Source organism: Eschrichtius robustus, chromosome 13 (assembly GCF_028021215.1).
Source record: "Eschrichtius robustus isolate mEscRob2 chromosome 13, mEscRob2.pri, whole genome shotgun sequence".
NCBI classification, from domain to species: Eukaryota; Metazoa; Chordata; class Mammalia; order Artiodactyla; family Eschrichtiidae; genus Eschrichtius; species Eschrichtius robustus.
Window position 1 is genome coordinate 40,367,113 of NC_090836.1, and position 15,794 is coordinate 40,382,906.

General features: G+C 50.4%; 1 protein-coding gene across 2 annotated transcripts in view; it reads right to left on the reverse strand.

Moving 5' to 3' along the window:
* Positions 1 to 10,539, reverse strand: part of VDR (vitamin D receptor) — a 55,049-nt gene extending 44,510 nt beyond the window's left edge. Inside the window, exon 1 of one of the 2 annotated variants that reach the window (XM_068559749.1) lies at positions 10,475 to 10,539. The gene's annotated coding sequence lies outside the window, so the exon portion shown is untranslated. The remainder of the gene's footprint in view (positions 1 to 10,474) is intronic. The other variant, XM_068559750.1, reaches the window with a different exon arrangement.
* Positions 10,540 to 15,794: the final 5,255 nt, after the last annotated feature.

Below are 15,794 nucleotides of genomic sequence, written 5' to 3' on the forward strand. Positions count from 1 at the left end.
CCCACCTGTGGATGCCAGGTGAGGAGTGAGGGCGGCAGGCATGGGAAGGCCTGGGGGAGCCAGGGGCTCCCCGCACACCAGGTTTCAATCCTCCCTGGCTACGGCTCTCTTATGGAATGGAAGGAAAAGAATTAAACACTGCTACTTTACCAAGCCTCCAAAAGGGGATTCTATACCCACTTGCCTATCTCACAGGAATGTTGTATCAGCTGAGATTAAAAAAAAAGCGTGTTATAAAATTGTTATACTGCGTACCAATGTTAGTTATTAGTTTACAATTATTTTCCCAGGTATTTAAGAGGGGGCGGAAGCCTATACTCAGGCATAAAGGGGAAAGCTGTGAGAAAACATTCTGAAGTATAACGTGGAGGGTGATCCCCTCTCTGACAGCATGAGGTCCTCGCAGCCCGGGAGAGCCCACAGTGCAGTGAGGGTTTCAGACCCGGCCTGATAAGCGTCATTCATTGCCTACCGAGCCCAATCCAAAAATGCCACTTTTTTTGGGGGGGGGGGGGTGGGGTGGAGGCTAGAGACCCTTTCTTTGACTGTTAGTTTCCTTTTGATTTTTCTACATCGAACCTTCCTTCTAATACCTATAGGGAAATATCTGACTGGGAAGACCCAGTAGAGGAGGAAGGGGGAAGGAAGGAAGGAGGGAGGAAGGAAGGAGGGAGGGAGAGAGAAAGATAAGGAGGAAAGGGGACGATTTATTTTTTATCATCAGACTGAAAGATTTCATTATAACTCTCCAGAAAGAAACACTCTGCATTGTAAAGTATTATCACACGATGGGAGGGGTACCCATGGAGGGGAATCATTCATGCCTTTAGTAAGGAATTCTATATACACTAGGGCTTTCCTGGTCCCCCTCCAGGTAACAGTCATCTCTTAAAGGAAAGAAACTACCAGAGGACACACAGGAGGCCTGCAGGCTAAACCTGACCATGAATGAGTTCTGTTTGTCACCCCCCTACCCATCACCACCAATGATTATACCTTTTTAAATTGGCTGTCAATGTTTCCAAAAAAATAGAGAGATTTGACTTTTGGAAAAAACCTGGATGTCCCGCTTCCTATTAAACATATTGTATAATCTGGCCACACTGCTGCAGTTCCAGTGGCCACCCTGCTGGCCTGAGGCGGGGCTGTCCCTCTAGACCAGGTTTGTGCCATCCCACCAGGGTTTGCACTCACTGTTCCCTACCTGGCCCTAGTTCCCGGACCCAGCCCCCAGCTTCAGCCGAGCTCTGTGTTGAGGGAGACACTTGAGAGAAGAGGCTCTGGAGGCAGGCTGCCCGGGTGCCAACCCTGCCTTCCCCCCCTGCCAGAGGTGTGACCAGAACCAATGACCTGAGCTCTCTACGCTTCCGTTCCCTGGCCTGTCAAATGAGAAAAATAATAGTACCTACCTCATTCATGTGTGAGGATTAAATGAGATAACGTATGTCAAGTGCTCAGCACAGGGCCTGGCTCATGGCACCTGCTCTGTGTTAGCGCTTGTGATTATGCACAGTTGGTTCAATTCATCTGAGCTGCAGGCCAGATTTTTAAGGATGTTTTAGTCACACGAAGCGATTGCCCTCCAACTCTCCTTTCTAGCTTAGGGGACCCGGTCTACCTAAAAAACAACCCAATAAACATCTACTGAGCATATCTATGATGAGTTAGGTATTGCGTGGAGTGGTGACACCTCAGAGATGGGGTTCAGACCTGTTCTCGGGGGCTCACAGCACAGTGGGGGAAATGGACAACTGGACAATCACAGCCTTGCTCCCTCCCAGTCCTGCCCAACTACCGGGGAGCCTGGCATTCAAGGAGAAACTGGGGTGCCTCTGACTCTTCTCCTAGGCTCCAAACCCTCCCAGAGCCTTCCTAAGAGACACTCAAGGGCGAATCAACTCCAGTTCATTTCTAGTTTCTCAGGCTGCATATTTGAGTTCTTCCACTGCACCCAGGTTAAAATAATTCCATTTTAACCAAGCCATTCGGATCTTAGATGGCGTTCATTATAATGGAATTTTACCTGAGGCAGCCCATCCCCCAATTCTCAACATCATGGCACCCAAGAAGTTGGCAAGCTTGCCAAATAGGCTGGGCAGAAGTAACTTCCCGCCTCTGGCAGAAGTCCGGAAATTCAGAGCCTTTTGGAACAAAGAACTCTGCCCCGAAGGTGTTTTCCAGCATCATCCTGGCCAGCCTGGAACTGTTCCATTCCCCCTCCACTGGCACCACCTGCTGCCTCTTTTTCCGGCCCTCTTCAGACAGGAAGGGGCGGGGAGTTGAAGGACAGGGACGCAGGGCAGGACAGGCAGTGGCAGTTGAAGAAGGACCCCACGTCGGGTCTTAGAAAGACCTGAATTTAAGTTCTGGTTCTGACTTGGGAGCTCGATGGCTTTGGGCAAGAAATTTAGCCTCTTAACTTGTTCGAACTCAGTTTCCTCTTCTGTAAAGTGGGGATAACAATATTACCTACCTCCTAGGATTATTGAGAGGCATATATGAGAAGAAGCACGAAAAACATTTAACCCAGTGCCTGGAACATATTAAGTTATAGTAACCTTTTGGTTTATTATGATTATCAGCTATTATATGATATGTGAGCTTCAAAAGGGTCAAAGGTTGGTATAGAGAGAGACACTGGGGCAGAGTTGGGGGTAGAAGTGGCTGAAGGATAGGTGAGGCCCTGCCACTGAGCCCAGCATGGGACTGGTGACCAAGATAAGGCCAAGGGCAGAGGCGCTCTCCTGCCCGTGGAGCTGACAGGCACAGACTAGATGGGTAATTACGGGATTGTGGGCTGGGGTGGCCCATGCAACTGCCCAACCAGCCACATTCTTTTGTCCCGTGGGTGGCTGGGTGGGTGGGCAGCTGGCTGTTTATTTGGCTGCCAGGACACTGAGTATATCTAACACCTTTCAGACCGGTACCCTCCACCCCCGGGCAGAGTGTTCAACACTTGGAAGGGGAAGGGATTCTCTGTGAGCATTCGCCTCCTCCTGTGGCAGCAAGTGGTGCCAGTGGAGGGGGAATGGGACAGTTCCAGGCTGGCCAGGATGATGCTGGAAAACACCTTCGGGGCAGAGGTCTTTGCTCCAAAAGGCTCTGAATTTCCGGACTTCTGCCAGAGGCGGGAAGTTACTTCTGTCCAGCCTATTTGGCACCTCCTCTGTTCTCTTCACCCCATCTTCCAGACCTCCCCCCTGCTCTCCAACCAGACAAGTCAGAGGGTCAAAGTTCAAGGCCAGACTCTGAACAATTGGTCAGCGGAGACTACTAACTTCGGTTCACCTCACCTGGAGCCTTCAAATGATCAAGAAGCCCAAGACAGACATAAATCCCATCACTGTCCCCAGCCCCAGGGCTCTGGTGAGCTAGCACATACATGATTCTGATACTTCCACGTCTTGTTCTTAAAATCAGTGCTCAGGGAAAATATACATCCCTCCCAATCCATCTGGCAAAAATGCAATTCAGTGGGTATTAATTGAGCACCTGGTATGTTCTCAGCCCTGACATCAGCCTCTCGGTTGAACTGAACAGAACACCAAGTGTTGGGAAGGATGTAGAGCCACGGGATCCCTCACCCACTGTCGGTGGAAGCCCAGTGAGGAAGGGCTTCAGCTGCACCTGCAGACCCTGCAAAGGGCTCTCAGAGTCAGGCTGTGGCGTTTGCGGGGCCACCTGTGCACCACACATCAGACAGGCACACACATAAGCCAGAAACCAGGCCCTTAGGTTAAGAATGATACATTTATTATAGACGAAAGAGACTTTAGAAGCTCCTCTAGTACAAATTTTTCATTTTAGAAATGAAGTCTATATCAAGTGTTAAAAAGGATGGGGAACTTTTATCTTAAAGGAGTGTTTACTTAAAGGAGTGTTTTTGGTACAGTCACTGTGGAAGACATGTAGAGTAATGCCAAACAGGGAATTCCGTGTGGCCCAACAACTCCATTCCTAGTATGTGCCCTAGAGAAAAGCCTACACATGCACCAGAAGACAAGCACAACATCTTCCTAGCAGTATTAGCTTATCATAATAGCCCCCAAACCGGAAACAGCCCAGATGTTCATCAACAAGAGGAAGGATGCACAAATTGTGGCATATTCTTATGGAATACGACAGCACTGAAAACTAATCAATACAGCTGTGTGCTTCGAAGTGGATGAATCTCAGAAACATGATATTGAGTGAAAAAAGTGCATTGCAGACAACACACATGTAGGTAAACTCCAAAGACGTGAAACTAAACAATACACTGTTTTGTAAAGCGTACAGAGATGATAACTTGCAAAGAAAAGCAAGGACATATTAACTAAAATTCATAATATTAGTTACAGTGTGGTGGAGAGTGAGGAAGGGGATGCAAATGGGAAGAGGAAAGGGGGCTTTTAAGCTTCTGTAAATGTTCCACTCCAAACTTAGGTGGTGGGTCAGGATATATTACACTACTCTTTAATGTATACATAGGCCTATTGTGTACTCTTGTGTGCACGATGTATTTCACAGTTTAAAAAAGTAGAGTCTTGGAGAAGCTAAATGACTTTTCCAAGCTCATCAGCTAACAAATAACAGAAAGAGAAATCTATTTACTGAATCTGAGTTTAGCTATTCCTGGCTTCTAAAAGGACCTTTCACAATGATGAGCTTCTGGTCTAGGAAATTTGAAAACAATTGCAAGAGTCTTTTCTTTTCACTGTTAAATTCCCAGTGTCTTGAATAGTACCTGGCACACAGTAGGTCCTCAGTGCATATCTACCGAATGACTGTCTACACAAGCTCTTCCGGGGCTTACATCGCGCCAGGCGCTCGACTTGTATCATCTCTAATCCTCACACAACACTGCAAGGGAGTTATTCTTACCCCAGTTTACAGATAAGGAAACTGAGATTCAGAGAGATTAAAAAACCTGCCCAAGGTCACGAGCTACAAAGTGACAAAGCCAGAATTTAAACCTAGGTGTGTCTAACTCAAACCCAGTGTTTCTCCCATTCCGCAAGGCTGCTAGCACAGCTTCTAATAGCACTATCTAAAATTTCAGTCGTTTACCAAGAAACCCTGGGAACCCCAGCTGAGGGGTAGGCTCAGTGTTTTCTCCTCCTTCTACCTGTCTCCAGGCTCCGGCTCTGGCACTTAGAGTGGTTTGTACAGCCAGGCCCATCACCAGCACACAACGTAGAGCTGTGGTCATGGGTTAGCTTTACAGCATGGGGCAGGTTACTGCATCTCTTTAAACCTTCGTTTCCCATATGCATGCTGGAGAGAATACTAGTAACTTACTCCAAAGAAAGGCTGGGAAGATTAAGGGAGACAAGGAAAGTGATCAACACAGTGCCTGGCAGAGGCTGTCAGGTGAGGCTGGGTCTGTTTCTCTTTCCAGGTGGGTAGGTCCGGGAGTGTTCCTTAAGGGGTAGCCAGGAGAGGAAGAGGCAAACAAGGTGAGAGTAGCTCCCAGTTGGCCAGTGGGACAATGGCCTTTTCTTCCTTGGTGCACTTAGCACATAGAAGGTCATCAATAAAGTGTTCTGTTTGAAACTGAGAGTTTCTTATTTACCTTCCAGACCATCCAAGTCTTCTCTGATCCCTGCTATCTCTCCACACAGAGCTATCTCTCTCGGGTTCTTGTCTGCTGTTTTTACCCAAGTAAGGTACCCAAGACTGCCAGAGAGGCACCGAGGCCTGAGGGTATGGCAGAGGGAGCCTCCTCTGAGAGACCACCGTCCCCAGAGTAACCTTTGGACAAACTGAACTTGCTCCCAGGTCAATTCATTCAAACTGCTATGAAAATCTAAGCTTGCTGCTCAGGGCCATTTCTGCAGGCCTATTATGTGTGAGGCAGGCCCTGAATGCTTGTGGCCGCCTGGTAAGGGCAGAGGTGGCAGGGTCCCCCTGAGGTTGAGACAGACCCAGTGTGAGTCCTGACTCTCCCTCTCACCAGCTGTGTCACCTCAGCACATGGCTCCACCTCCCCGATCCTCGGTTTCCCCATTTTTGTAAAACGAACATGGTGGTGGTTCTCGTCTACACAAGCTGTGACAGCTCTGGGGGGCAGTGCACGCGGCGTCCGGGGCCCAGTACCTGGTACCACTGGGCTGAGTGCTCAGTAAGTAGCTGTTCCTGGAGCTACAACTCCAGTGCCAGCAGGTGGCACACACTGGATGTGTCACCAGCTAAGCTTTGGGCCTCATGGGTGCCTCACAGGGCTTAGAATATCACACTTTGCGTAACACCTCAAAGCTTCAACCTGCCATCAGAAGGCCAATGAGAGGCAGCGGCTTCCCAGGAACTGGCTGCTGGGTGCTGCCTAGACTCCACTTTCTCACTGGTGCAGCTGCCTACACCATGCTCAGGACCACGACCCTGCCCTGTGCCCAGTGAGGACTTTGTGTGGCAAAGACTGTGGAATAGACTGCTTGGTCTATTCCTTGGCATGGGACCTGTCGGGCAGGTTTGCGAAGGTATGACACACACTCAGACTCCCCGAGCGTCTGTTCCTTCTGCCTTTGGCTCCTGCCATTTACCTACCAGCCTGCCACCTCTGCCACCCCTGCCACCCCTGCCACCCCAGAAGCTCTCTCCTCTCCCCTCTCCATAAGTCGCTTCAAAGGGTGGGACTTCCCAAGAGGTCTCCACCTGCCATTTTCATTTGTCTGTGAGGAGAATGACTTCCTTCCTGCCACAGTAGACAGAGTCACTATACAGTCATCAAGGAGGCTCCACCCCCATGCCCGGCACCCCGTCTCTCATGCTGAACCTCTGGGGACTCTCCAGGGCACCCACCCTGAGCATCTGGGCCACGAGGACCAAGGACTCGGAAGGGAAGGCAGTTTCTCTTCCACATGTCTCCACAGCAGGCTGCAGTTGCCCGCTGCCACCAGCGCCTTTAGTCGGGGTTGAGAAAGTCTGTCCCCACCCTGGACCATTTCCCCAGAAGTCAGACAAGCCGAGAGTCAAGCTCCAGTGTCCAGGGGACCTGGCTCCCCCTCCTGCTACGCAGCTTCTCTCGGCCCTGACCTCCACTTTGCTTGCCATTTCCCCAGAATCTGATTACAAGTGACCTGTGCCCTTTATCCACATGGGCAAGGTTTGACTACCCTTCCCTTCCTGGTTGTTTACCCGCTTTAATGCTGAGCTTTCCCGCGGGACGCTGTGGCCCCCGGAGGTCTGGGAAGATGGATGGACAGAATGAAGAGGCTACAGATTTGGGGGAAGAGAGAAGAGGAAGCGTGAGGCTGAGTCTTGGCTTCAGTATAAATCCCAGTTCCCCAGGGGCACCTGAAGGGGAGTTGGCAGGCCTTCCTGAACCTGTGTGAGGTAGGGGTGGGGCAGGAAAACCAAAGGTGAGGCCAGTCACAAGTCAAGGGTGAAGGGAAGTCACAGGGAAGGGGAAGGGAGTGAACAGTAGGCTAGTCCAGAGAGAGGGCGGCCGAGAGCAGTGCTGGCCTCAGGGAGAGACTGCAATTAGCGGTAGCACCGCAGAGCAGGCTACCCCCATCTTCCCCTCACCATTAAGCACCACCCCCATCTTCTCCTCATTAAACCCACACCCACCCGTCTTCCCCTCATCACCGTGACCTCCGCTGGGTCTGGGGTGGGGTTCGCTAGAATGCCTCAATGTTCCAATTTGTCCTGAACAGCTTGGGTTTAATTATTCATCACACCCCTTTCACTCTCAAAAGTCTCCCAGTTTGGGCAATAAATTATACAGTCACTCTCTCTAGCACATCCAAGAGGGCACTGAGACAGGAGACAGTCAATGGGGAACCGGAGAAAAGCATAACTAGAAGCAAGACCTTAGTGGTCCAGAGCTACAGCCAGGCTGGCTCCTGTCCAGCTGGACCCCCTGAGAACTGGACTGTAGTGGAAGAAGAGCCCGCCAGCCACTGCCCAGCCTGAGCTCAGACCGTCTAGGGGGAGGAGGCCCGGTCTGGTGGGTTCCGTTCCCTGTCATCCCTCAGAGGGCCTAGTACCATGCTGGGCACACAAGAGGCTCTTAAGAAAATCTTGTCATTTCCTTACTTCTCTTTACCTGCATCCAAACCAGACGTAAGCAGTAACAAATGGAAAGCTGGAGCTCCTATAACTCATCCTGTCCAGCAACACACTGGAGTGCCATCCTAGCTCAGACCTCCAGGTGCTCATGACTCTGGCTCTCCGGCCACTAGAACCCACCTGCTGGATGTAAGCACCGGCCAGTTTCTTGCAGAGAAACTCTGGCTCTCAGGCAGGATGACCTCTGCCTCCTCAGGATGTGGGGTAAAGAAATGAACAACTGCAAGTCCTTCTCCTGTCTTGGATAACCACTTGGTCTGGCCCACTAGACCCCAGGCCTTCCTCCAAATGTGGAAGACATTGGCTTTAACACTGGCTATTTGTTCTGGGAGTGGACGGTGTGGGTCCAAGAGGTCCTCCTGGTGCTTCCTCTGGGACTCGGTGCCCAAAGGAGATCAGTTCTGAGGTCGAATAGGGAAAGAAGACCGAGAAACCATAAACACAAGTAACTAGGGCACCTCAAACAGCATCAGACCTTCCACAGTATTTATACAAATAAAGTGTGATGGTCTTGGCTGTGAGTGGTGAGGAAAGCTCCCTAACCCTAACCCTCTTCTTTCCCTCCTTCCTTATCCCACTCTCCTGTTTTCTTATCCTTTTTCTCTTCCCTCCTTTCTTATCCATTACCCTGGAAAGGGTCCAAGTCATGGCTGATGAGGGACAGCCAAACTGAAGCCATGGGACCCAGCCAGAGCACAGACTGTGAATTCCCCAGCTGTTTGCAGTTTGAGTCAGCCCCCTTGCCTGCTTGTGGATTGTCTTCAAATGGGTCCAGAGAGGCCACTGAGTAGGGGGCAAATGGGGCCCCTACTTCTGCTCAAGGGTCTGAAACACCCAAAGCAAAAGCCAGAGAGAAATCTGCAGTCTTAATAGCCTCCTGGTCTGGCTGCATACAATCCTGACACCATTCCAGAAGGACTGACAATCCCCTCCAGCACTTGGACAGGGATGGGATGAGGAAGGTCCCCCGAAACACAGCACTCTTGGCTCGTAAAGTTGAGGCTCCAGTGTCCAGATAATCCATTTCCACCTCAGCGAACCACCCCCACTTCCCAGCCTGACTTAAAACCATTGCCAGCACCACGGCTTCCCTTATCCCAGAGTCTTTCCCAATCTCTTGTGCATGCCCACCTCCCTAACACACATAGGCAGCTAACAAGATCACTAGGCAGAAATGGAATGAGGGGCTGGAAAATTCTGCCGTGCTGGGATGCACCTCCTGATCCCAGGAGAATAAGAGACGTGGATTTACCACAAAGCCACAATCCCTTCCCAGTCAACCCATTCTGGAGTCATACCATAGCCATCCCATAATCATTGCTGTGTAGAGTGTCCCCTCCAGGAGTGGCCACCACCAGCCATGAAGAAGCCGGCCTTCCAGCAGGGAGCTGGCGCAGAGCTGAACTCTGCCCAGGAGAGCTTTTGCAATGCTCAGAAAATGCCTGCCCAACTGCTTGCCTGGGCTCTGGCCCCTCTGGCTGCTGAGCCCAGACAGGAGGTTGACTCACTCACCGCATGGAGAAGGAGGAAGAGGAGGAGGAGAAGGAGGAGCAGGAGGAGATGCGGGAAGGGCCTGGGTTCAGAGACCCAGGGCTCTCCCAGCCCAGGCAGCCTAGGTCTCAGCCTCAGTGGTCCATGGGGGGAGGGGGGCAATGTCAAACTGCTCCCCGGAGACCATATGATGGTCCCTCCTAGATACTTCCCCTGAAATCCTCCTCATCCACCACCCACAGATGTGGGACTCCTCACTCCCCCAATAGAAGCTACTCCTTGAGCCCCCTCCTCAATTAGATGCTTGCCCCTGAGCTCCTGTGGACATCTATGGATTGGCTTTCCTGAGAAGGTAAGTCCAGTGCACTGGACTGGTTGATCCAGGATCAACCAGGTCTAAAATAATTGGTGGCTTAAAAAAAAAAAAGCAAGAAAAGAAAAGAAAGGAAAAGAAACCCTCTACTTAAGAGATCCAGCTGCATCATCGCAGGTGACCATGCGTGGGTCCTATAAGATAACAAGGCTATACACACTCCATCCCCAGAAGACCTCAGCACGTAGAGAGCCAACCCCTCCCTTTCTTATTCCTTCAGTCCATGCCAAGGCGGCCCGACAGAGGAAGGAAACAAATGTTTCTTGTTGCCCAAGTGCCGAGCACCCCGCCGGAGGAGCGTTTCTGTGTTCCGCTGCCTGAGCCCCGAGGAGGTCGCTGCCCCCCTCGCCAGCCTGCCACGAACTTCAGCTTTCTCTCAGACCTCAGGGTCCCCTTAGTGCCCCAGCCTCAAGGCACGACAGCCCAGATCTCAGTCGCCAAGTTCGCCCAGACTCTAGTGCTTGCACACGGGCACTCAGGCCCGGTACTCCCGACGCCCCCACCCCGCGCCTAATCCCGATACTGGGGGCCGCCTCCCCGCCGGTCCCGGGTCCGCACCTGGTCCTGCGTGTGGGCACGCTGCTCCGCGCTCCCGGCGCCTGGGCGGGGATCGGCGGCTGCCTTTTGACAAGCAGAGACAGCCCAGCACCGGGCCCCGCCCCTCGCAAGGCCCCGCCCCGCCCCTGGGCCCCGCCCACAGATCCAGTCCTCTCTCGCCCGGCGCTCCGACTGCGCTGCAACCATCTTGACTTGGAATCAACCACTGCACTGCCTCCTGGGAGACTCTGCCCAGTCCTCCAAGACTGCCGTCCACGGGGCAAGGCAAGCTGTGCCCTCCGTGCGTGAGAGCTTTCGATGGTTATGTGTGTGCAGATCCACGATTCTGCCTGCGATAATCCGTGATGCCTCCCCTTTCCCCGCACTGCAGTGGTTCTACCCAGCCTGCTGCGGACGCCTCTTCCAGGTGCGTCACCCCCACCTGGGCTGACCCGGCCAGGACTTCTCCGTCGTCTGCGGGGCTCCGTGGTGGGGGTGGAGAGGTGCTGCGGCGGGCACCAAAGGTTCTCTCAGCGCTCTTGGAGAATCCCAGTGCAGCCCGCCGTCGTGTTACTCCTGCAGAGCGTCAGGGAGCTCAGCCCGAGCCCACACGCTGGTATAAAAGAGCGAACGAAAACGGGGCCGAAGAGGAGGCTGGAGTTGCATTGTCACCCCTACTCGATGTCCCCTCGGGCGCGACCACGGCTGACCACGTTCTCGGCCCGTCGCGAACCTCGTCCAAACAAGCTTAGTCTCAGCTTCCCTGGGCCCTGGGCCCCAGCCCCACACACCCATCCCATCCGACATTGGTGTGAAGGGGTGGAAGGAGGTAAAAAGTACATCTGAGACCTGGGATTGTAGGTGGATGCGGAAAATTCGCCATAGAAAATCTTGGCTAAAAATTACTGCGTTTCCTTGGCTATGTGCTAGGCACCACTCTAGATGCTAGAGGAGAGCCGAAAAAGATGTGGTTCCCATCTTAGAGCTCACTGTCCAGTGGGAGAATATATAAATAAATAGTAATTACAATGTAATGTTCTATAATAGAGATGCCCAGGAAGTCATCCAGCAGTTGGTGACCCCCTTTAGGCAGGGAAGATGTTGTCATTCACCTTTTACAGAGGAGCAAACCATGGCTCAGAGGGGCAAGCTGAACAGGTGGGAAAATGAGGTATAGAGAGGTTGATTTGCCCAACATGACATACCTATTCAATGAAGGGCAGTACTAGAGCTCAGCAAATAATAGCCTCTGATCCATTTCTGAAACAGTTATGCTAGACTGTATGATAACCAGCCCCTCTCAAACTCTCAATAACTGGATCAAGAGAAATGGACTGAGGCTAAACAGAAAAAAGGACCTTCAAACAGTGAAGTTTGTTAAGCACTGAAACAGTTCATTAAGGGAGTATCATGGACACTTTCTCTCTGGACAGGTTAAAAAAAAAATAGAAGAGACACAGACTGTTTGATTGACCCAGGGAATGGGCTATCCATTCTGAGAAACAGACGAAAGGAAGTGCCCCTTTGGAGGTCCTGCCAGTCTGATGGATGGATTAGCTGTTTGTAATGAAAGTAAAAGAAAGAATCCCCTTGCCCAGAGCATCATGGGAAAGCTAGAAGTGGTTCTTGTGGGCAGGAAAGTGTAAGAGGAAATCTCTAACAACCAACACTTTGGGACATCCTCAGAAAGTTCCATGAGCCTCTGGAAGAGGTTGATCACTCAGAAGTCACTTTCGTAATGCTTAATTGGCCAGACAGGTGAACCTGGCATCTTGAAAATAAACCTTATCAAAAAGTGGTAGAAGATGAGTCCTAAGTGTTCCACAGTAATTGGCAGTGTCTTTTCACAGCTCTTCATTTGGTCTTCATCATGACCTTTTGAGTCAGGCCTGCTAGAAAATACTCTCCCCGTTGTGTAACTGATGTGCGGAGTTGCCAAAGCTCTTACAGCCGGTGAGTGACAGAGCCACTTGAACTCAGATCTCTCTGCACTTTCCACTGTTCCATGCTGCCTCTCAAAAAAAAAAAAAAAAAAAAAAAAAAGGGTCCATAGGCTTTCCACCTGCTCCACCAATCTAGATAATACAGCCTTAGAGAACTCAGAGGTTCTGAGTTTGACAGATTTGCAGGATTATCGATGTGATCACAGTCACCAGCAGCATATGCACTAATTAGCCCATCTCTCTAACCCTAACCAACTTCTTTTTATCTTCCCCCAGTACCTGAACTGCTCCCTCTCACCTGTCTCTCCAGACCCTGTCCTCTTCCAGGCTGCTCTCCAGGTGAAAATGTGCCCTTTGAGCCCTCTCTGGAGCACTCCCATCTGTTTGCTTTTCCCTTTTTTAGGGCCTTAAATATTTTTTTTTATTTTTCTCCTTAAATATTTTATGGTTATAAGTATGGTGGGAATGAAGGAAAGGCTCTCACTCAGCAAACTTCAGAACATCTGAGAGACACGGAGTCATGGATTCATAAAGACAGAAGCTACCAGGCCATCCCAGTTAGTTCTCTTGTTTTAGAGATTAAAAAAAATTAAGTCCAGAAAGGTGAACTTATTTATCTTTTCTAAGCCATGTTAGGGCTGTTCTCTCTGTTTATGTTCTGGATGGTGAAAATGGAATGAATAAATGGAAGAAGCTGTAAGCAATGAAAGCAACCCAAACAAAAGGGTCTTCCCAGGACAGTGTTTACCAAAATTTTAACTGCAACCCATAGTAGGAAACAATTTTTTGTCATGACCTAGTATACCCATGCAGATATACATTTTATAAAACAAGAGATACCCTGCAATGTTTTCCATTATTTTTCCCTTCCTTCCTTCCTTCTTTCCTCCCTTCCTCCCTTCTTTTTGTCTTTCTGGCTTTCTTTTTCGGATCCACCAAACTGATTTCACAGACCACAGTGGGTTGTGACCCAAAGTTTGAAAAAGTCCCTATTATCATGAGATCCCTTCATTTAGAACCTGCAACATGAGATTCACAGAAGGGCCTTTCAGAGCCCAGCCTGGCTTGCACAGAGCGCCCTCAGAAGCCCATGGGGGCTCCAAGGCTTTGGAGGATTCTACTTCCAAGGCCACATTGTCAGGATTAGGTCACTGAGGCAGCGTGTATCTACCCAATGTTTGCCTTTATGGCCTTAACTCAGCTGTTATCCTACCATGCTCCTGCATTTTCTAGCATGGGAGCTTCTTTCAGCCTCAGGAAGCTTTATGGCATCTCAGAAATCCTGATTTCCCCAGAACAGGACAGCTGTGGGGGAGTAGTGTGCAATGTCACGAGAAGTGAGTGTCCACAGACTCAGCTTGCCCTAGAAAGTGTAGCTCACCCCCGGTTGTTCAATCCAAATGCCTGTGGCTCCAGGGCTCCATTCCCAGTAGCCCAGCTCATGTCTCCATCCTCAGGGCTTTTGGCACTTGTCTTTCCCATCTGCTCCCACATCCTTGAGCCCTAGGCTGCCTGCCTGCTGGCCCGCACACAGCGTCTGCTGGCATGGTAAAGCAGAGCCTAGGGGCCGGACGAAGGAAGGTGGAGACTCCCACCTGCATCTCCAGGCAGAGGGAGCTCCAGAGCTCTCCTAGGCTCCCAGGTATTTGCTGGGCTCCCATCCAAACCCCAGCAGACAATGATGACTCTTCAAGCCCCAACACCAACTACAGAGACCAGTGGAATAAACAAGAGGCTCAAGATCCTTTCCCACCTATGAGGGTCTGTGGCTGTAAGTTTTGCAACAATTACGGTCACTCTAACAGGAAGTGAAGTGACCCTATCCCCTAGCCCTTGGGGAATTCTTATTTTGCTCCTCTAGGGAAGCATATCTTGGAGAGCCTAGTGAGGCAGGTGGATGGAGAGGCTCTGAGGCGTGGGAGTAGGTATCCTGGGAGCAGGTGAGAGTGCCCTTTGTGTCACATCACTGCTGAAGAAGTCAGTAGGAAATGGCTGACTGTTTTCAAAGGAAGCCCCCTTTACCCAGAGGAGAGTCTCCACGGAAGGCGATTATGCACAGATCTCCTTTTCTTCATACCAAGAAGCAGAAGCCTCACAAGCCCCATCCTGGGCATGCCTGCTTCTTTCTCCAGAAGAACAGGAAGGACATTCCGTAAGCAGCCCAGGAATGCATTAAACAGCTCTTCCCTGAGGCCTCGACTCCAGAAAGAGTGGCGATTGACAGCTGTTTTCCTTTGCCTTTGGCCTCTGACCTGGGACGAACACTACTGAGCATGGACGCCCCTCTCTTTGTATTTGCCTCGTTGTTCCATGTTGTTAAAGATGCCACCGTTGTTAAGACTGGTGTTTCTGGTGTCCATCTCCACTTGCAACAGAGTTTACTCTGGACTAAATGATAATGGTATTGTGCTGCTTTGTATCGTCCACATGTCCTACAGCCAAGAAGTGGTCTCTAGACACTTCTGATTGTAAAACCTTATTGGCAAAAAAATTTTGCCATCCCCATATATGAATATGACTTTAAAAGTTCTATCATTAACTCATATTTCAAGTCAAACTACACAGTTCGGGTGAGATTCATCATCAACATTAACGAATGTAAATTTGTACTTCAATGGATGTTCTTGATACTTTTTACTGACTTCCCTAACACTTCTTGGCACTCAGATACCTCACCCAACATACCTGACTCGGAGACCATCTGATACAAGGACCAAGTGAGGGTTCAGTGTCAATCTGTATTGACATAAACAATATTAAACATACTAAACATACTATATGTTTAAACTTTAAACATACTAAGGCTTAATTTTTTTTAATTAAATAATTAATTAATTTTTATTTTTGGCTGTGTTCAGTCTTCGTTGCTGTGCATGGGCTTTCTCTAGTTGCACCAAGCCGGGGCTACTCTTCATCGTGATGCATGGGCTTCTCATTGCGGTGGCTTCTCTTGTTGCGGAGCATGGGCTCTAGGTGTGCAGGCTTCAGTAGTTGTGGCTCACGGGCTTAGTCGCTCCGCGGCATGTGGGATCTTCCTAGACCAGGTCTCATACCCGTGTCCCCTGCATTGGCAGGCAGATTCTTAACCCCTGCACCACCGGAGAAGTCCTAAATCTTAATTAAAAAAACAAAAAAAACAAAAAAAAACAAAAAACGCAGTGGTTAAGAATCTGCCTGCCAATGCAGGGGACACGGGTTCAAGCCCTGGTCTGGGAAGATCCCACATGCCGCGGAGCAACTAGGCCTGTGAGCCACAACTACTGAGCCTGCGCGTCTGGAGCCTGTGCTCCGCAACAAGAGAGGCCACGATAGTGAGAGGCCCACGCACCGCGATGAACAGTGGCCCCCGCTCGCCGCAACTGGAGAAAGCCCTCGCACAGAAACGAAGACCCAACACA